The sequence below is a fragment of the Nomascus leucogenys genome, chromosome 9, assembly GCF_006542625.1.
Source record: "Nomascus leucogenys isolate Asia chromosome 9, Asia_NLE_v1, whole genome shotgun sequence".
Classification (NCBI taxonomy): Eukaryota; Metazoa; Chordata; class Mammalia; order Primates; family Hylobatidae; genus Nomascus; species Nomascus leucogenys.
The window spans coordinates 87246848-87269433 of NC_044389.1; the positions used below are offsets into that span (position 1 = coordinate 87246848).

At 38.8% G+C, this 22586-nt stretch overlaps 1 non-coding gene across 1 annotated transcript; it reads left to right on the forward strand.

Moving 5' to 3' along the window:
- Positions 1-18573: 18573 nt before the first annotated feature.
- LOC115836799 lies at positions 18574-18683 on the forward strand. Its single transcript, XR_004031812.1, has one exon. It is a non-coding gene; the product is annotated as a U6 spliceosomal RNA (small nuclear RNA).
- The last annotated feature ends 3903 nt before the right edge of the window (positions 18684-22586 follow it).

Below are 22586 nucleotides of genomic sequence, written 5' to 3' on the forward strand. Positions count from 1 at the left end.
TTTTGGCTAAGCTGTATCTTTTGTGAACTCAATATACAAATACAGCATGATAATGGCTGATGGATACTGTTTGTGGGATATAAAAAGTATAAAAGACTTGTAGTCTCCAGAGACCACAATCATGTCTTCTCTTGTCCTTTGCTACAAGATGGTGGACACAATATGAATATTTATTTACAATGTTAATAAGAATTTGAGGAATAAACATGAACATCCACACCTAAGATTATAAAGCTGCCTAAATTGCCCTTTTGTTATCATGCTGGAAAATCGTTGGCATATTTAATCCACCTTTATAAAATTGCATTTTTAAGACGTATTCAAGTGTCTATTTCCACCTAAGACTTAGATTAGTTGTCTTTAGAATTACCGTGGAGTTTTGGTTGTAGTCTTATTTAAGAGATTGTAGTCTTGCAGTCATACTTAATTGAAATATGCACTCTACCCTTAGTTTGATAGAATCTTCAAATATTTTTATTTATAAAATTTATCATGTTACAAAAGTCAAATGTGAAAATACATCAAAATGACGTAATAGAATTTAATAGAAAAAGGGACTTAATATTTTATTTATTCTTTTTTCTAAGAGTTCCACAAACTTATAAATACTGCCTAACTTTCATAAATATTTTATACTTTTAGATGTCATATTTTAAGATAAAACCCCAATGAAACCTATTATTTTGTCACCAATTTAGTAGAATTATCAGCTGTGACGTATGTGGTAAAAAAATTACATTAGGAGAAACTCTGGTGCACACATATTTCATCTCCTCTGAGGCTATATATTCTCCTTAATATGAAGCATTCTGTCTTATCATGATCCATTATATTGACCCATAGTACCAAGGTACCAAGCTCTTTACCTTATTTAGTACATGTCTATGTGTCTATTGTTTGATTACCGTATTTGTTCACTGATTACCAGAAGCAGGAAAATGTCTTCAAGTGCTCAAAAACTCAGTCTCACTGCTTAGTAAGAGGTTCAGAACATCAAATCAGAAGGCACAGAATTTAGAAAGGTGAAGAATGTATAATCAAAGATTGTGTCTTTCCCAACAAGACACAAAATTAGTGTTATCTCCCTAACACCATCTTCCCCTCTCCAACTTTCCTCAATTAGCAGACTTAAGCTGATCTCTCAGAGTAGAAAAATGAGGCCACAGCCATCCATTTTTTTCTGTTTTCTTTATTTATCTTTCTAGCATCTCCCTGAGCATTCTGTCCTCCAGTATATTTGGGGGGCAGTTTAACACTTACGCTCCAGTTTTAGGTCAAACTTCGTAACTTCTTTCCATCAAGTCTCCTCAAGATAGCTTCTGACTATTCTGAGAATTGCCTTTCCTCATTATATAGACTTCTTTCAAAGCCAATCAGAAATTTAATGTGTAAAAATTAAACTAAGGAAATGCTTCCACATTTCAAAAGAAATACTTGGTTAACACTTGTTCTAAAAATAACAAAAGAGATCCAATTTGGATAGTCATTTCTTTATAAAGTTTGTTGGTTTGCTATCCATCCAGCAGATATTCATGGCTGTAAATGGTCAGAAGTTTATGAGTGTCTTTTGAATCAGCCTTGTTCTTTAATCACTTGCAAATATGCTAAGAGGCTGGTGTCATTCTACAGGTAGCCAGTGACATAAAGTCATGTGGGTTTAAAGAAAGAATACAAACATCCTTCTGATTATACTTCATTACTAGCCTTTTTCTGATTTTAAAAAGAGACTATTAAAAAAGTTTATTCTCACAAATGCCTTGGGACATGAAAACATTTGAAAGAACTTCAAATCTCATATTACAGTATGATCAATATGTACTAAAAGCTCACAACAGAAGAAAATAAGTTTGTTATCAACTTTCGTTTTCAACTTCTTACTGAGAGTATGACCTAGATAGTTTTCTGAATAATGCACCACTGAAAGTCTTCTTTAGCCAGAACTCTTAGATAATTTAGGAGACACAAATGGGACAAGGAATAAAAAAGAGGTTTGATTATTCTGACTGGCTATATGTTTTGTACAATACAATTGTATATTTACCATAAATGACCATTAGCTATGTCAGCCTGGATAGCTGCTTATCGTACTGCTTCACAAACGCTTCACTGCTTCACAAAGGTTTGGTACATATTGGAAAAAAAAATGGATGTTACTTAGAAAGTTATAGATAGCACAGTAAGATTTTATAGGACATAAATACAGAAACTTTTTTTTGTTTTGAGATGGAGTCTCACTCTGTCACTCAGGCTGGTGTTCAGTGGCATGATTTAAGCTCACTGCAACCTCCACCTCCCAGGTTCAAGTGATTCTCCTGCCTCAGACTCTCTAGTAGCTGGGACTACAGGTGCACGCCACCATGCCCAGCTAATTTTTGTATTTTTAGTAGAGACAGGGTTTCACCATGTTGGCCAGGCTTCTCTCGAATTCCTGACTTTGTGATCCATCTGCCTCAGCCTCCCAAAGTGTTGGGATTACAGGGGTGAGCCACGGCGCCTAGCTCAGAAACCATTTTTTTAACTATTATTGTTTTAAAACACGCTCTATATCCTTACTTTCATATAATCTAAGGTCTATTTATCCAAACCTCTAAATCTAATATTTTCTATAACATTATTTGCAATTAGTCTGGCGTCTATTTAAACACTTTTAGAGAAAAAGTTGTCTGTGATGATCCTATCCAGTCATCTTATGACAATTACAATTAATAAGCCCTTCTTCAGAAAACTTACATGTGGGCATCTTATGGATGGGGTGAAGATGAGGATAGAATTCTGCTTCCTAGAAGTGTATTTTCTCTATATCATTATATGTAACCAAAAATACACTCACCATATTTCTTCCCTTTGGAATTATGCAAGAACTATAAGCCCCAAAATTTAGTTAACTGAAGATAAGTAACATGTTCTCAACTCAATATACCTCAGACTAAATATGGCCAGTTCTTCTCATTGCCCTTCACACTAACTTCTACTCACTTGTTGTCTTAGTCTGTTTGTGTTTCTTTAACAAAATACGTGAGACTGGGCAGTATTTTCTACAGTTCTAGAAGTTGGGAAGTCCAAAATTATGGTGTTGGCATTTGGTGTCTGGTGAGGTCCTTCTTGCCATGTCCTCATCTAAGGCAGAAGAGCAAAGAAGGAGGGTGTCTTTATGGCAGCATGATTTATAATCCTTTGGGTATATACCCAGTAATGGGATGGCTGGGTCAAATGGTATTTCTAGTTCTAGATTCCTGAGGAATCGCCACACTGACTTCCACAATGGTTGAACTAGTTTACAGTCCCACCAACAGTGTAAAAGTGTTCCCATTTCTCCACATCCTCTCCAGCACCTGTTGTTTCCTGACTTTTTAATGATGGCCATTCTAACTGGTGTGAGATGGTATCTCATTGTGGTTTTGATTTGCATTTCTCTGATGGCCAGTGATGATGAGCATTTTTGCATGTGTTTTTTGGCTGCATAAATGTCTTCTTTTGAGAAGTGTCTGTTCATATCCTTCGCCCACTTTTTGATGGGGTTGTTTTTTTCTTGTAAATTTGTTTGAGTTCATTGTAGATTCTGGATATTAGCCCTTTGTCAGATGAGTAGGTTGCGAAAATTTTCTCCCATTTTGTAGGTTGTCTGTTCACTCTGATGGTAGTTTCTTTTGCTGTGCAGAAGCTCTTTAGTTTAATTAGATCTCATTTGTCAATTTGGGCTTTTGTTGCCATTGCTTTTGGTGTTTCAAACATGAAGTACTTGTCCATGCCTATGTCCTGAATGGTATAGCCTAGGTTTTCTTCTAGGGTTTTTATGGTTTTAGGTCTAACATTTAAGTCTTTAATGCGTCTTGAATTAATTTTTGTGTAAGGTGTAAGGAAGGGATCCAGTTTCAGCTTTCTACATATGGCTAGCCAGTTTTCCCAGCACCATTTATTAAATAGGGAATCATTTCCCCATTCCTTGTTTTTGTCAGGTTTGTCAAAGATCAGATAGTTGTAGATATATGGCATTATTTCTGAGGGCTCTGTTCTGTTCCATTGATCTGTATCTGTCTTGGTACCAGTACCATGCTGTTTTGGTTATCGTAGCCCTGTAGTATAGTTTGAAGTCAGGTAGCCTGATGCCTCCAGCTTTGTTCTTTTGGCTTAGGATTGACTTGGTGATGCAGGCTCTTTTTTGGTTCCATATAAAGACACATGCACACGTATGTTTATTGCAGCAGTATTCACAATAGCAAAGACTTGGAACCAAACCAAATGTCCAACAATGATAGACTGGATTAAGAAAATGTGGCACATATACACCATGGAATACTATGCAGCCATAAAAAATGATGAGTTCATGTCCTTTGTAGGGACATGGATGAAACTGGAAACCATCATTCTCAGCAAACTATCGCAAGGACAAAAAATCAAACACCGCATGTTCTCACTCATAGGTGGGAATTGAACAATGAGAACACATGGACACAGGAAGGGGAACATCACACTCCAGGGACTGTTGTGGGGTGGGGGGAGAGGGGAGGGATAGCATTAGGAGATATACCTAATGCTAAATGACAAGTTAATGGGTGCAACACAACAACATGGCACATGTATACATATGTAACAAACCTGCACATTGTACACATGTACCCTAAAACTTAAAGCGTAATAATAATAAAATTTAAAAAAAAGGGAGGGTGGCATTTCCTTGTTACCTGTTTTATAAAGGCACTCATCCTATCCCTAAAGGCTCCACCATGGCAAGTAAGTTTCAACATACAAATCTTGGGAGATATGCTCAGACCATAGCATCTGCCTTATCACCTTTCCCTTTCCCATCAATATTCACTTCCACCTCTTCAGAAAATCTCTCTTACTTACTAATGACACTAGGTAGGTTACTTAACCACTCCAATCATCAGTCTTTTCAGTTGCAAAATGGGGATAATGCTACTTAACTCAGAATTGAAGATTAAAACGCAGTGAAGAGTCTATAGCACTCAATAAATGGTGGTTATTACATAAATCCAGTACATAAAATATGCAATGTATTTTAAATCCAATCATATTTTTTAAAATGTATCTCATAGACAGGCCACTAGCTACCATTTTGGAGTGAAGATGATTATTAGAGGAAGACCTGAAAAATTGAGAAAGAGTTGACTCATTACTAATTTAACTTAAAGAGAAAATGAGTATCTGAGTTTGAAACAATATCTCTAAATGAGAATAATTAGGAAAATATCAATTTTATCTATTTGTAAACCCTTTAAGGGGATGTTTCTTGGAAGAAATCAGTATGATTGATACCATGGTCTGTTTCTACCCATATTTATGACATCAAATGCATAGTTTTTTTTTTCCTGTACCAGCAATTAATGCTCTAACTCTCCAGACACTAACTGGGTTACCAGTGATTCCATTTATTTTTAGCACTAACTAACCAGAGCTAATACAGACCCTACTCAGTCCCACAAGACTACTCTCACTTCAGATACCAATGCAAGTCCTGAGCCTCCTATAGTTCTGTCCAATGGACTATAAATCAAGAGTTTCCATGACCCCCTCCTCAGGTTCAATAATTTACTATAACAGCTCTAAGCCAGAAGCTTCTTAAATACGATTGTTTAGGAGTTTTAAGGAGATTCCTCTATGAATACATGATTGACTAAGTTATTAGCCATTTGTAATTAATTCAATCTCCAGCCTCTCTCCTCTCTCCAGAGGTCAGGGGCTGGGCTCAAAGTTTCAACCCTTTAGTCATATGGTTGATTCATCTGGCAACCAGCTCCCATCCTGAAGCTATCTAGGGACCCACCACAGGTCGTCTTATTAGGATAAACTCAGGTATGTGACAGGAGCTTATTATGAATAAGAGACTACTCTTACTCTCATCACTAAGGAAATTCCAAGACTTTTAGAAGTTCTATGCCAGAAACTAGGGATAAAACCCAAATATATTTTCCTTAATATATCAAAATATCACAGTTGAATCAAGTTCCACGTGCTATTCTAATCTTCTTTGACAAAGTGAAAAATCAGATAAAATTAATGATGAACACACCTTTAATTCCGATCACAGAGCAAACTTATCCACAAAAGGTAAAATCTACCTATCAAACAATTATAGAGATATAAACTTCACTAAAACTACATCCAGAGGGTGGTTGATACTTAACCAGGAGACACATAACCATGTTCTATAGATTCTAGTCATGTAGGAGTTAGAATTGGTTCTAGTGAAATTTTATGGTTTGAAGTTCAATTTAAATCCAGTGTTTCTTAATTTCCTGTTTCAATGATCTGTCTAGTGCTGACAGATGGGTGTTGAAGTCTCCTACTACTGTATTACAATCCAACTCTCTTTAAATCTAGTAATATTTGCCTTATGAATCTGGTTGTTCCAGGGTGGGGTGCATATATATTTAGGATTATTTTACCCTCTTGCTGAATTGATTCCTTTATTATATAATGATCTTCTTTATCTTTTATCGTTCTTGACTTAAAGTATGTTTTATCTGGTATAAGTATAGCTACTCCTGCTCACTTGTATTTACATGAAATACCTTTTCCCGTCCATTTACTCGCCAAATATATATGCCTTTACTGGTGAATTTTTTTGTAAACAACATAAAATTAGAATTTTTTGTCCAGTCAGCCATTCTATATCTTAAGTGGATAATTTATGTTCAAGGTTATAATTGGTATATGAGGCTTTGCTCATGTCATATTGTTAATGATTTTCTGTTTGTTTTATATATTCTTTGTTCCTTTTTCTCTTATTGTCATTTGATAGAATTCTTCAGTGGTACCATTTGAGTGCTTTCTCTTCCTCCTCTGAGTAATTGCTTTACTAGTGAGTTTTATACTTTTGTGGGTTTTCATCTCTTTGGTAAATTTCTCATTCATATCCTGATTTTTTTCCTGGTTGTTTTTTGTATTGTTTTTCAGAATTCTCTTGTATGTCACTGATCTTCTTTAAAATCAATCATTTGTATTCTTTGTCTTGATTTCCAAAACTACTTTTTGATTAAGATGTATTGCTAAAGAATTATTGTTCCTTTGGGGCATTGTATTTTCTTGCTTTTTCATGTTTTCTGTGTCTTTAACATTGATTTCTGCATGTCTAGTGTAACTGTTACTTTTTCTTCTTTTTCAATATCCTCTTTTAGGGGAGGGCTCAGATACTCAGGCTTTGATTTTGGTGCATTCAGTAGTCTCTATATGATTTCTTTAGCTGGAAACAGCATTATTGATATATGTTGTTTCCTTGGTAGGTTAGGTATGGTTATTATTGGAGGCTGTGGTGAAGTTGTGCTGAGAACTAGGATGCCCGGTACTTCAGTCTTCAGTCCCAACTGGTGGCAGCAATAGACTGAGCATGCCTATATTTGTGCCCCAGGGCAGCGTAAGTTGGCACCTATGCTGGTAGTTACTGGCAAGCTGATTCTTGGACCCCTAATGGCATGCTCAGATACTGGAAATGGCAGCAGTGGGTGGGATGGGTAGGTAGCCTGGGAGGCTGGCATGGCCTGGGCAACAACAGTTGCAGTGGTGAGACAATTCTCTAGATCCAAGTGGTATGTGTTGACACTGATGGTGGTGGTGATGGGCTGGGTAGGCCAGTCTCCAAGCCCACAGTTAGCACTTCCAGGCAAGTGCCAGCTGAGATGTTAGCAGCCAGGAAGTTAGGCCCAAACTCAGGCTCCCAGGAGGAGTGCTCAGGTGCCTGTCGTGGTGAATTGATTTGAAGATCTATGTGCTCTGTCTTTGAGGAGGAGCAAAGCTGGGCCAAGTGGTCTTGTGCTTAAGCCCTCCAATTGTGAGAACAGCTACCAGCTGCAGTTGGTTAAAACACAGCAACCCTCAGGTCCCAGGCAGAGTGCTTGGGTGAGGGGCCATAACAGCCGTGCTTAGGTCTTATCCTTGGAGAGTGTGAAGCCATCCTTAATGCCCACAGACTGGGCTGGCAGGTAAGGAACGCACATTCCTTTCACAACCCAGACCCAGCAGGGCTTGTCCCCCATGCCTTGGTAGCAGTAGTTGGCACACCTAGCTCACACTCCACTTTGGCTGCAGGAGCACCCACCCAGCTTGTGACCAAGTTCTAGCAGCAGCTTGCACCCCACTTGCATCTCTGTCTCAGATCCCAGCATCACTTGCTTGCTGAAATTGGCCACTGCAGCTCATGCCTCACTTGCTTCTTAGCGCTGGATGACTGCAGGAGGGCTCTCAGCTTGCTCTCCTGTCCCAGCAGTAACAGCCCAAGTTTCCATAATTCCTCAGTCCTGGTACCACTGAGTCCCAGGACAGCATGCACTTTGCTAGGTTTGGAAATGGAGTTTTAAATGTAGCAGCTTGGGTCTCAGAAAGGGTATGGGACCCAGTGCGAGCTCCCTCCCTGAAGCAGTTCTGTCCCATCATCTTCCAGAAGCTCCATATGTTAGTCCCAGGATTTGGGTGGGTCAAGGGGTTCTCCTATGGCCAGAACTGCACGATTCCATGGTGGGGATGGAGGCCACTGAAAATCTCTCACTCACCCGTTCCCCAGGTTGCGAAGTCACTGCGGGCTCCCAGCCAATGCCAGCCAGGCAGGCTGCCACTTTTCCTTCCTCTTTCCTGCTTTTCATGTTTTCTCTCTTTTCCTTGTTGCATTCCAGCATTCTCTCTTGGATAGTATATTCAAATTATGACAGTCTATGCACTATTCTGGTTCTTCTAATTGGAGGAAGCAGGCATGAAATCCTTCTAGTCAGCCATTTTAAACCTCCTCTCCTATTTTTAAACTTTGAGGAACCTACATACTGTTTTCCACAATGGCTATACTAATTTACATTCCCACCAACAATGTACAAAGTTTCCTTTCTCTCCATATCTTCACCAACAACAATCTTTTGTCTTTTTGGTAATAGCCACTCTAGCAGGTGTGAGGTGATATCTCACTGTGGTTTTAATTTGCATTTCCCTGATGATTAGTGATACTGAACATTTTTCATATACCTTTTGGCCATCTGTATGTCTTCTCTTGAGAAGTGTCCGTTCAGGTCCTCTAATTATTAATTAGGTTATTTGTTTTTAGGCAATGTTTTAATGCTTTTTGTGTTGAGTTTCTTACATATTCTGGATATTAATCCCTTATAAAATGTATTACTTGCAAATATTTTCTCCTATTTCACTGACCGTCTCTTTCCTCTGTTGTTTCCTTAGCTATGCAGAAGCTTTTTAGTTTGATATAATCCCATTTGTGTGTTATTGCTTTCCTTGCCTATGCTTTTGGGTCATATTAAAAAAAATCATTACCCAAGCCAATGTCATAGAGTTTTCCCCTATGTTTTCTGCTAGTATTATTACATATTCATATCTTACATCTAAATCTTTAATCCACTTTGAGTTGATTTTTGTATATGGTGAGATAAGGGACCATTTTTATTCTGCATGTAGATACACTGTTTTGTCAACACTATCTATTGAAGACACTGACCTTTTCCTACTGTGTTTTCTTGGCATCTTTGTCAAAAATCAAATGGCCATATATATGTGGATTTATTTCTGGGCTCTCTACTCTGTTCCATTGGTTTATGTGTCTGTTTTTATGCCAGTACCATGCTGTTTCGATTACTATACTATTTTGAAAGCAAGTAGTACAATGCCTCCAGCTTTGTTCTTTTTGCTGCCAAAGTGTTTTTCATTAAAAATTTTCCTCGCAAGTGGAAAACATGATATAGGAAGAGAAAACACTTCTACAGCCAGAATGTTAGACAGTGTTACTTCTTCTTGAAATTAATTCTTTTGAGCCATGTTCCTCAGAATGATATGTGATCTTAACATGAACACAGGAATAGCGTCATGGTAAAGAAGTCTGCTATGAATGATTGTTTTATAGCTCTTGAAACTTCCAGGTTCCTGGAGACAAGGGCTTATCATAAAATAGCTCATATCAAGGCTGAAAATATGAGAAATAATTAGTAGTAATATATTGTAATCTCGCAGTCTGTTTCTAACCTGTCAGATGCACAAGTAGAATGACCATCCAGAGTATCCTTTAGTTGAATGTTAATCTTCCCCTAAAAAAGAAAATAGAGTGACTATCTTTTCCCATCATACACATATGAGTATTGTATATAATCAAAGTGCTTTTCCACTCTCTGGAAAACACAGTACCCATGTAAAGTGTATTAACACTGGAAACAAAACAGTTGGACTTATAATATTGTGAGCTCTCTAAAACCAGAAGCATTCAGCAGGAGCTGGAGTTTCAAATGCTAAAATAGAAATATAAAATCTTCCTGAGACAGAAGGATAAACTTCCAGATTTCTTCAAATCTCAGCTTGAAATTTTTAATTGTTATGTTTAGATTTTCTCAAAACCATTCTGTGAATTACTATTGTTTAATAACTGAAGGTTGATGTCCTTGCTTAGGTACACAGCAGCCCACCTTTATTTTTTAACAAATCTCCTTTCTTTCTTCTAGTCCCAACTCCTCAAAACACTGACTACTACTTACTCAAGCCAGGGGCTGATAAAACTAGTTAACTTTTCCCTCAATACCCAGCATGCTGTAAGCAATCGGATAAAATCTAATTACTTGCCTCATAAGTGAAACTTTTAAATCTATTTATGCACTTCCAGTGTATCAGGCAGTGGATCCACAGAAGGTTAAAGAAATACTGGGAAACACTAATAAAACTTAAGAAGAAAGCATTCTTTGCTCTCATTGAGCTGGGAGGAAACTAGAAGTCTTCTAGTCCCACCCCTCCATGCTAGTAATAAAGAAACTAAGTTGCACAACACCACCCAGCTTGTTAAAGGCAGAGCTGAAACAAGAACCTGACATCCAACCCGGAGTTCAGTTTTCACTAACACATGCACCTTGACTTCGCTTGAATTTCCTCCTTTTGATTGATACAGAGTGAAAGTACTGGCGGCCTAATTTTATAAGAAACCACTGAAAATTCTTGAGAAAACTGGTTTACTAGTTCACAATTGACAGATTTAATTCAGGGGGGAGAAGAAAAGACGCTTCAAAGGCACGGCAATTACTGGACTAACACACAGCTGGGCACATTCACGAGGACATAGGAGTGCGGGAGATCACGGAGGGAGAAAGTACAGGAAAAAAATAAGAAACAGCCTCTGCTTAACCATGGGAAAAGCCCATATTTACAGAGTGGGAGGAGGGTGAATAACATTAATTGCCACTCTGGGCTTCTTCCCCAAAGTACTCTAGGACTGGTTTTTCAAGTGTAAAGAAAGGGACTAGACAAGTTAAAACTGCCTGCAGCACATTTTCTTGTTATACAGATATAAACACACACGTGATTTGTGCCTTGGCCTCACACCCTGCTCACTGCAGACTAGTTCCTGGTCCCTGGTCTCCATTCAAAGAATACAGACCACGCAGGATGTCAGTAGAAGAGGAAACTTTGTACGCTGTTGGTGGGAATGTAAATTAGTATAGCCATTATGGAAAACAGTTCCTCAAAGTTAAAAAGTACAAGTTTACCTAGGTAACAAACCTGCACATGTACCCCTGAACTTAAATGTTAAAAAAAATAAAAATAGGCCAGGTGAGGTTGCTCACACCTGTAATCCTAGCACTTTGGAAGGCCAAGGCAGGTGGATCACCTGAAGTCAGGAGTTTGAGACCAGGCACCATGGCAAAACCTCGTCTTTACTAAAGATATAAAAATTAGCTGGGCGTGGTGGCAGGTGCCTATAATCCCAGCTACTCAGGAGGCTGAGGCAGGAGAATCACTTGAACCTGGGGGACAGAGGTTGCAGTGAGCCAAGATCCTGCCACTGCACTCCAGCCTGAGCAAAAGAGCAAAACTCCATCTCAAAAAAAAAAAAAAAAAGAAAAATATTTACCCATTTGCAAAGTTTTAAAAATCAAATATATATTTAAAAAGAGTTTAAACATTTTTTTCAGAATTTTTTAAGTTTTATTCGATTAATTCACACTGGATAGAAAACAAACTTCCAAGAGAAGAGGCCCCCTTAAATTCATTTTTTCCATCAAGATGAATAAGTGTGCTTCTGTCCAATTGCCCTGAATAATATCTGATATTAATCTGAAATATTTTCTCAGCTGTGAATTTGGGTAGACACAATCCATTAAAATTATCATATGTACAGCTAAAGTTATGATAATCAATGAACCTACTCATTCTCCTGCCTTCCCTAAACAACTTACCTTAGTTAAAATCATTCTTTTTCCCCCCTTAAACTTAGTACGTGTAAAATATTCAACACTTTTTTTTTGTTCTGCTGGACAATGATTACATTTACATAGGGAATTGTATGTAATAAGATGAGGAAACTAAGTCCAAGAAGAGTTCAATAATATAAGATTATGGAACTTGTTCTATAGAATAAATTAAGTCATCTTATTAAATTGTAAATTAAATGGAAGAGACAACCCACTGAGAAATTAACATGTAGGAACATGTTATAAATCCTAGAATATCAGAAATAAGTTTTCTCAAAAATCAAAAATTTTATATCATGAATTTGGGAGTTTCTCCATCCTTATAAACATACCCTGTGTCCCAATCCTCTCCCTCACTAGTATTTATAGAACAAGTTGTGTGCAGCTTCCACATTAACAGCCTCTCAAGTATTTGAAAATGGTGACTGGATACTCCAGTTCACTCTTTTGCAGGCCAATGCCTCATTAATTTAACTATTCCTCACACAGATCTCCTTACCATCCTGGTTTCTCCCCACTGAATTCCTGAGGTGTCTATGTCTTTTTCTAAACTCATGCTCTGCAGAAGTAAAAATGATACTTTAAATGAAGTTCAACCAAAACTAAGGAGAAAAGAATTACTGCTGCTTCATTTTTGATATTTTATCTTAATTAATGCTAATTTTCTGTTGCATTTTTTCAAATCCAAGTCGTATTCTTCACTGATTGCTGATGTTCTCTATTAATAACCTCAAGACCTTCTCACAGGTGCTATAGCTAAGCCAATGGCATAGCCCTATGCTTATAAATTGATTTTGTTTGTTTTTACACGATGTTAGTACCTTTCAACTCATTGTCAAAGCGGCTTAGATATGGCAAAAGAAAAGCCCATAGAACCAAACCCTACACAAAATTCACTGAAGAAAATGTAATACAGTTGTCAAGCACTTAAATTTTAATGTTCATCCTTCAAGAAGCTTTCAGAAAGTTTATATGATTATTTAAATATTGAAGGGATATTTACAAAACGACTCTTTTGTCTTCACAGAAAACTTCTAAAATCATCATGAGATATCACTGAAAAGGTTTCAAAACAAAGCCATAATCTCTAGGAATGTCTCCTTGATGGGTTGGTCTTCATTTGACTGAAAGTGAGTAACTGGTGTTTTTATCATGCCAAAAATTCAGGATCCATGGGTACCTTTTTCTACTTTTCATCAGGAGGCAAAATTCATACTGCATTTTACATGTAGAAAGGAATTTGGCCAGATGAATAGAAGAATGGAAGTTTCTCCAAGCAGGACCAAGCTTTCATGATCTCAGACAGCATCTCAAATTGTTTGAATGAATAGGCAGAACCAGCCTGTGAAATCGTGAGGGAACAGGGTTGCTTAACCAACTAGCCAAGTAGAGAGGCCAAAAGTAAAGTACAGTAAGAAAAAGAGTAAGTAGCAATTTCAGGTGAGAAAAATAATAGCTGCAAAATGATAAAGTTACAGAGTCAAGAGATTTAGGAAGAGATGGTAGTAGGAAGAATAGAGGATGATTTACAAAAGGGGTGGGGTAAATCACAGAAAATTGCTAGAGAAGAATAGAACAATCAAGGTTATAGTACCTAAGAATGCCTGTTTCCTAGGTGAAGAGTTTCTAACACAGAACTATCGCCCCATATGTACTATTGACTTAATATGAAATTAAGAAATGTTTTACTTTCAGAAATTGAGGCTAAGTGAGCCAAGGAAAAGGTCTTCCATCAAGAACAAAGCAAGATTTCTCAACCGTGGCAGGACATTAGGATCATCTGTAGAACTTTAAAAGATTGTTTAATTTTTTTCATTTGGTTTCCTTTATAGTTGATTTTGTTTAACTTTGCCAGTGAAATTTAAAAACAAAAAACAGCAATGCTTTTTTTTTTTTTTTTTTCCAGTTAAAAGCTTAACTCAGAGTCATTACTAGACCTGTGGAAAATCACTGCTAGTTTTTAGTAAACTTTTCTGGAGGGTTTGAACTTCAAGACATCTTTTTTTTTTTTTTTTGGCAACCTCCTTATAATTTTCATTTTGAAATTTTTATGTCATTGCAGAGCAAAATGTTGCTTCAGTATTTCTATCCTGAATCAACACTAATTCCCAATTCAAATGCTCTCCCCCATTGAGAAAGACATACTAATTTCAAGATCTACATGGCTAAACAGTGTTTCAAGTTTCCCACCGCTATCAACAGACTGTAGAAAATAGAAAAATACTGACTTAAAACACTGAAAGAAAATTAATGGTTTCTGGGAAAAGCATGACATTCAGAAAAAAATAAGATGCTTTGCATGCAAATATTCTTGCTAAAAAATACAATTTTTCAGAAAAATTATACCTTTGCTGCCACATATCTGATGATGTAGAGTTCATATTAAGCATTAAAAGGACACTTAAATTTAATTATCAAGGATTTCCATTTGCAATTCTAAGGTACAGGTAAAATTGTTTTTAGAATACTCCCATTTTCAAAAGAAAGGACCCAAAACAGCCAGATATTTTCTTATATCAAAAATTTTTAAATTTTTTTTGTACTTGTGAAACATACGCTCCATGTATAAAATTGAAGAAATTCCTGATTAGTTGATGCTGAATGTTAACCTATAGATAAAAATAAATACATTTCAGCATTGTAGTACAGTGAGAAGGGGAACTGGTATAGAGTTTGAATATAAAAATAGAACACAAAATTCAACCTAATGAATAAATGTGAAACAGGTCAGTTTTCTGAATCACTAAATTTTGCCATCATTCACAAGCTAAACTGGCCATCCTTTACTTGATACTATGTAGACTGTGTATCCCCAGTGACTTTTAAATAAAGAGCAAGTTAGATTAATTTAGTTGAGCATCTTCTTGTCCTCACTGAGAATGAACTCCCTCTGCTCATGGGCATCTCATCATCATACAGCTCAACTTTTGTTCCTGTTTCTCTGTTTGACCTGATTATTGTCTTACTTCACTAAACCTAGCTATCTTTCTTTCAAGTATCACATCTTCCATGCAGCTCTTCCAAACGCCAAACTCCCTTTTCCTCTCTCTTGATCTTAGTAGCATCACGAAGCCACACCCAATGGGAAAGGGAGGTGGAAAAGCAGCTCCACTGGTAGGTTAGATATGTTTGTTTTTTTATGTTCATCCTGGCAATCACACCGGATGACAACACGAACATCATCTGGTGCCTGATAGCTATTCTCTTGCAGAGAAAATAAAGAGAAATATTTCCTATGTGTTGACTATATACAGATACTTCCTGCATGTCATAATTAATGCACACAAGACCTGTTGGCTAGGGGCCATCCCTTAGAGGATGTCTTTATGTTGTATTTTACTAAGTCCCCCATTACAAATCAGAAGGAGCATCAAGATGTCTCAATCTCTTGCGGAAAAGAAAGGGTCAACATCCCCTAAAATCATTGTCATTGGCAAACTTTCTCAAAATTCAATTAGTCACCATAAGATCATACCACATCACAAACCGGTTATGTGAGAATGCACATTATGGCATAGGCATGTCCAGACAGCACGATACTTAGAATCCGAGTTTCCCAGGCGCCCTACAGAGATTTGTTTTTCTATGTCAAGAATGAATAAAACACATCTGCTTTAAAATTCTCCCAGACCAAAATACTATTGACATAGCACCTATCAAATCTGAGAAAAATAACAGATAACGGTTGATAGACATATTAACCATTTATGCTCTAGCAATCTATTTATTCACGTTCCTGACTCTTACATTCTAGAAAGCAGTATACTCAGTCCTTATAGTCTCTAACGTTAAATTTACATGTTATTGTTTGGTCCTCAACTGCTCAAAACACACTCCCAAGAAATCACTTTAGAAGTAGACTACCACAATTGCTGTAAATTAGTAAGCTGTTTTGCTCACTGCTCCAACAGCAACTCTGAGGTAAGTTTGGAGCTGAATAAAAGAAACTATAACAACACTCATTTTTGCAGACATATTTTCTTTGGTCTTGATTTTCTGTTTACATTTAGCTCAGTTGTTTAAAGTTACTTGTAATTATAAGTTCCCTTATTGCCTATGATAGTCATTATATACATAAATTTAATAAATAAATGCTCAGCACTACTATGTTTATGTAACTGAAGTAATTATTTGTTTATTCTCTGCAATTCTATAAAAGGAAACAGTCTAACATGCCAATCTTACTGTATCACTCCCTGGTTAAAAATTCCCGTGACTAGACTAGATCCAGAATTAAGTCCAAGTTTATAAGTGTACTTCACCACTGCATTTATAAAAGTATACAAAGCTCCTGTCTTTCTTTCTTACTCTCTCAAGAAAGTTCCACCTCTAGACCTATTCTGGATCTTTTAGGATGTAGTTATCAAGAGGTTACACAAAGAAACGACCAGAGAATGAGAAAGACTTGGAGTAAACTTAATAAAGAGATAAGTGGAAAGGAAAGAGAGGGAGAAGGGAAAAGATGAGAGCTGAATGTCAAGAAAATACTGAAGGATTAAGAATTTAGAGGTAGTTTTCAGGTGTTAGAAAATAGGGGGAATAGAAAATAGAAATTGGATAGAGGAAAGTGAGGATTTTTATATTTTTTGAGAAGTACAATTAAGATTAGAGTTGCTTGATGATTTTTTGATTACTTAGACTGGGCTTTTTCAGAGGCCCCCTCCATAAAGAAACTGGGCTACATGGGACTGTCGGATCTATTAGGATTATAGAAGTAAAATGCCCTGATCTTTTTCTCATTTGGCCACCATGAATGCACTAATCCTTTTTTCACTGGGCCTCCTTAGCCCACCGCACTCACTCTGGCTCCAATACTTGCTAACAGTTTACAGAGGCCACCATGTTTATTCTCACATCCAAGTCACTGCACTTGTCAAATATTGCTCTGTCTTCCTAGAGCACTCACAGTCACTCCCTCATTTAACACTAAAGTCTACAGTTTCTTCAACAATCAGTTTAGTTATTCTACAGGAAGCCTTTACTCCCACCTCTCTTACATTCTCAGTTAAGATCTGGTAGATACACATACGGGGAACACAGAGAAAGCACATGTCAGCTTTATCAGTCTGTTTACTTCAGACTGTCTCATTATCCCGAGCTTTATGAGAGCAAGAGGCAAAGAGCAATAAAACAACAAACAAACAACAACAACAAAAAAATCAGAAAATGATTCATAAAGAAGCTAGTATCTGGTTTATAGTAAAATGACTGGGATTCATGTTACCAACAAGTCTTTGAAAATGGTAGGGTGTCTATAAAATCTCCAAGAAACCAATCTTCTTAAAAGCAAGCTCCCAAAACAATAATGAAAGGAAAACAAAGCTTTGATTACACACATATCTGAAATTTCATTACCTGAAATTTATTATAAACAGACTTCCAGAAAAGATGGTGGTATGGTAGCAGATATCCAAAATCCTTCCCAGAAACTAAGCCAAATCCCAGAGGAAAAATAATAATAGAGAAAATTCTGCAAAGTGAACATAGGTTGAAGTCCAGTGGTAAATAATGTATCTACTCTAGGTAAGCAAAAACTTTTTTTTGACATTAGATAACTACCAGAGTCATTAGGAAGCTGAATAAACAAATGCCAAACTAAGTTTTCAGATATGACCGAAAACCACACTGAGCTATGAATAAAATCACTGCTCTATAATCGGAAACCTATCTGCAAAACTTGACAGCCGCCACCCCATGATCAGGACACAACCACCAAATTGGGTATTCAGGATAGCATTTGCAGAACCAGAAGAATGGCCTGTACCTCACTTCTTTCTTTCAAATCTTATGCAAGTGCATTTGAATGGTGAACATGAATTACATTTAGTCCCCTATCTTAGAGATTCAAGGAATTAGTGTTCTGTTTTCCAGCTCTTCCATGCAGAAAGACACACTAGAAATAAATAAAAAAATAATAAAACATCAGTACACCAGATCATTCACACCATGTGGATGCCTCCTCAACAAGGCATAGTAAAAGCCGGAGGGGATTTTCACTTAGGAATAATGCAGATGAGATTAGTTTGGAGGAACTAATCAGGAACATACCCATGATACTCCTTCCCCAAGAGTATTAAAGGAATATGGGAAAGAACAAGAACAAAACACACACACCCCTCTGAAGTAGAGGGGACAGGGGTAGAGATGAGGTTTGTACCTCTCAACTTGGTATTCTATCACCAGAATATACAAGAGCTATGCTACCTTATTAATAATCCTGGCCATACCAAATGGAAAATCTGCAGTAAAATGTTTTCTGATCTGGCTTATAATTTATGTGGCAAACTTGTCCCTACTGGAAGTACACTGTCCTAGAGTATAAGAGCATTCTATATTCCTACCAACAATGTAGGGCTGGCCCTGGTGACATTATATGCCTGGAATATAATAAATATGAGTGCTAATACATATTAGCATAGCACACACACTAAAATTAGAATGATACAGAGATTAGCATGGCTCTCCTGCAAGGATGACGCACAAATCTGTGAAGTGTCCTATGAAGAGGGTAGGAGAGACAGTCTTGAGTGTCTGAGGCCATACATGTCCCATTTCCTGTCAGCAGTTGTATAGTATGGAGAGATAATCTTTGCACTTTGAGGATGGAGAATGCAGCAACAGGGTGACTTTACATTTAACTCAATGCTGCACGATCACAGTGGAGAGTAAAGCAGTGCTGGGCTTAGCCAGTGCCTGCACATGGAGGGAGCATGTGGATCATACCCAGCCAGAGGGGAATTGCCTATACTAACAGTTAAAACTTGAGTTATTTGGCAAGCCTCACCACTGTGAGCCAAAGTGGACGGATTTTAGATAAGCTTGCAAGGCAGTCTAAGACCCAAGGACTGCAATTCCTAGGCAACTCTTGGTGCTAGGCTGGGCTCAGAGCTACCTCCAACATGGTAACATCTGGGACACAAGGGCACCTGCCTGAGCTTTGGCAGAGCCCAGAGATAGAAGAGGAAACAGAGCATGAAGAATCAGGGTCCCTTTCTAGAGCTTTTGAGAGAGATTGATGGACCAAGACAGACATCAAAAGAGGGCTGGCTTCAGCCAAAACGACGAAGCCAGAAGACAAAAATATCCAATGTCTGGAGATGTTTTCCAGGGTAGAAAGTGGAAAGGGGTCTAACAGTACTCACTTCGGGGCCCTAGGGCATCAAGATAGGGATGTAAAATATTTGGGAAGAATCGTGGAAAGAGAATCCCAGTAGCTGCTCCCTCCAGAGAGATCCCACTCCAGCTCAGTGTGGACACTGAGGAGACATCAAAAGAGCCACAGAGGAGCTGGGGCATCTGCATCCCAGAGACCATGTTGTGAGCCCCTCTATGCTTGCCTCCTGGCCCAGAAGGATAGCAGCTGCAATAAGGGGCTGTCTCTGCTTTACAGTGTGTTTGCCCCTAGGCAAAAGGGGTTGGGGCCTCCTGCGCCTCTGCTCTTCCTCCACGAAGTAGGAACCTTGGAGATGGGCTGGCAGCATCCCTCCAGAGCTAAGCTGCTTCTGCACAAAGCAGTCCCCAGTGACTGCAGTCCCTGCCTTACACCCCGGGCATAGAGAAGCCCCTTCGTATCTCTCACCTGGAAGCACCACTGTTGCCAGGCAATGAAGTCCCAACCTTCTGTATCTCCTGCTGCAGCTGGACCAGCTACTTGTCCTGATCATGGTCCTTGATGCTGATGCTGGTGTCTGTAGCCTGGCCTAGGACAGGCCAGTGGGAGTTCATGTGAGGATGTAGAGTTCATATGAGGAGGGTTTCAAGCCTCCAGGCCCCAGGGCTATGTGTTTTGTAAGAAAGGCACTGGTCCCAGCTCTTACCCACACAGGGAACTGTCTGAGTCTCCGAGTATTTATATTTCCTTCTTGAGGCAACTCTAGTGCTTCCACAAGACACCACAGTCCACAGATTTGGCCCCCTGGGCTCTCTGGTTGGTAAAAGAGGAGAGAAAATTGGGCCTGCTCTCAATAAAGAAAATTCATCAAGCCTGCAGTTTTGGAGAACCGAAGTAGACAACCTTTAGAATGTAGATTGTTACCCAGCTGTCTCCTGCTAAGCAGGGTAAGTTTCTGGAGAAAAGAAAACATCACCAGCTACTCTCATGAACAGTTGAAAAAGACCTGTTTGTGTGGCAGGAACCTGGCCTGAGGTTTAATCCTGTTTTGACCACATAACAATTCACAGCAGGTCTGTTGAAGGGCAGCTCAAGAGTTCAGCTACATCCCTGTTTAGCTGTTTAGCATAATCAACAACTTCTTGAGTTCCTCATTTTCCTTGGAAGCTGCTGCTATCTGCTTCTCAAAGTTTCTCACCACTGTCTAGAACAACTCACTTCTTTTCTACCAAATGGAACAGACAGGTGAGAGAAGAGAATAGCTAAAAAAGTAACCCAAGCATGCTAACTCCATTTTTCCATGCTTTTACTCTCTGGCCTTTCTCCTTCCTACACACAAGCATCCCCATATTACCTGCTTTGAGTTTTGCCAGTTTTACCCATGCGCTGGCTCCTATCTGACACTTCAGGTTGTGAGAATGTCAGCCTGTGGGTGGGGAAAGAGGAGAGGGAGGATGAATGGTGAGAAGCTTGCTCCTGGAAATGCCTCCCTCAACCCTCCTGATACTGACTTCCCTGGCAACTCCTCCATCATCTGCTGTTTCCTGCATTTGCTGCCCCCACTCCTCAAGCTTCTGCAGCTCCCTGTCCTTCCTCTTCAGCTCATAGTCACACTGCACCTTCTGGCTGATTAACTAGTCTGGCAAACACTTCACCTGGTAGAGTAGAGGGGAGCATCAAACAGGAAAGGCACATGCAGGACCCACAGAGCCACCAGCAAGAGGAAATAAATCAGACCCTATGCATGGAAAAAAAGAACAAGACCTTCCACAAACAAGTGAGGCAGTCACAGCCATGGGAGGCATGCCATCCATCCCTGCCCTTTAAGCTACTCTAACTGTTGCCAAGCTGGGCCCAGGCCACACCACAGCCCCTTGGTCTGTTCCTGGGCCTGTACAGCAGCAATCATTGCTCACATGTTTGCATCTGGGCCTGGAGTAGGGCGGGAAAGGAAAGCCATTCTCGCAAGATAGTGGTTCTTAAACACTATTGGGCATCAGTATCACCTGGAAGGCTTGTTAAATCACACATTGCAGAGCTCAGTTTCTGATTCAGCAGGTCTGAAGCAGGGCCTGGAATCTCCATTTCTAACAAGTACCCAGGTGATGCTGATGTGCTGATGCAGAGACCACAATTTGAGAACTGCTGCTCTAAGCCTTACCCTGGCTACTTTTAGCCTTCCCATCCTCACTCTTCTAGAGTCTGAGCAGCCTTTAATGGCAAGAAATGACTCTGGGCACCTACCTTCTTTACATGCCCATTTTATCTTATCCTAAACCTTCAGGGAGTGATAAGACAGATGCCCACCACCCGCAGAGACCCCTCTATAGCATGGTTAAGAATGCTTAGGATCTGTAACAGACAGCTGGGTTCAAGTCTTGACTCTTCTACTTACAGGTTAGCACCACAGCAAGTTACTAACTGCTGAACCTCTGCTATCTCATCCATGAGATGGGGATAAAATCCTGCCTCCTAGGTAATACATGCCAAGTGCTTTATCTAGTGCCAAGCCTCAGTGTATGCCTAATCATTGTGAGTTTATTGTTAGAAGAATCTTTTCAGGCAGATTTATTTGCCTCAGTCTTCTCTTTATTTAATCTATCCAACAGTCCCATCATGTGCGGCTCAGCCCTCAAGCCCTATCTTTAATACTTGACTCTTTCTGCTTTCATTGCTCAAATTATAGTCCCCATAATCTCTCTCCTAAACTATTGCAAGTCTCCTAAATTTTTTGTAAACCCCGCTTTGCCAAATTCACTTACCACTCTAGCATCCCAAGCCTCTTCCTAAAGCACAGCTTGCATCATGACATTTCTCTGCTCTGAAAACCTTCCAGGACTTCTCAATATGGTCAGTCTTTCCTTACTATGAGCAAATGAGTGGGGAAGCACTGGTTAGAGGGAGTGTCTCTCTGCCCTCTCCAGCTGGATCTGCTGATAATCCTACTTTCTTTTAGGAACAGTTGTTAAAAGGCCGTTTTCTCCTTCTGATGCCCTAATATGCATTTTCTCTCCTTCCCTAAATTTTCATAGTACTTTGTATTGTATCAGTATTATAATAGTGTTCCTTAATTTATAGAGCTGCATGCCATTCTTTAGCCTGGGAGGTCTCTAAAGCCAGGAACCTGGTTGCATTCCTCTTTATATCCCCTAGAACTCAAACACCATGTTATTAGTTCACTTATTTAATAAACAGTGATTCTAAAACTACTTCAGAAAGTATTTTAACATATTTGAGATTCAGAGTGTTTTCTCCTCATCGTAAAAACCATCCTCCAGCTTGTTTTTTATGCTCCCTTG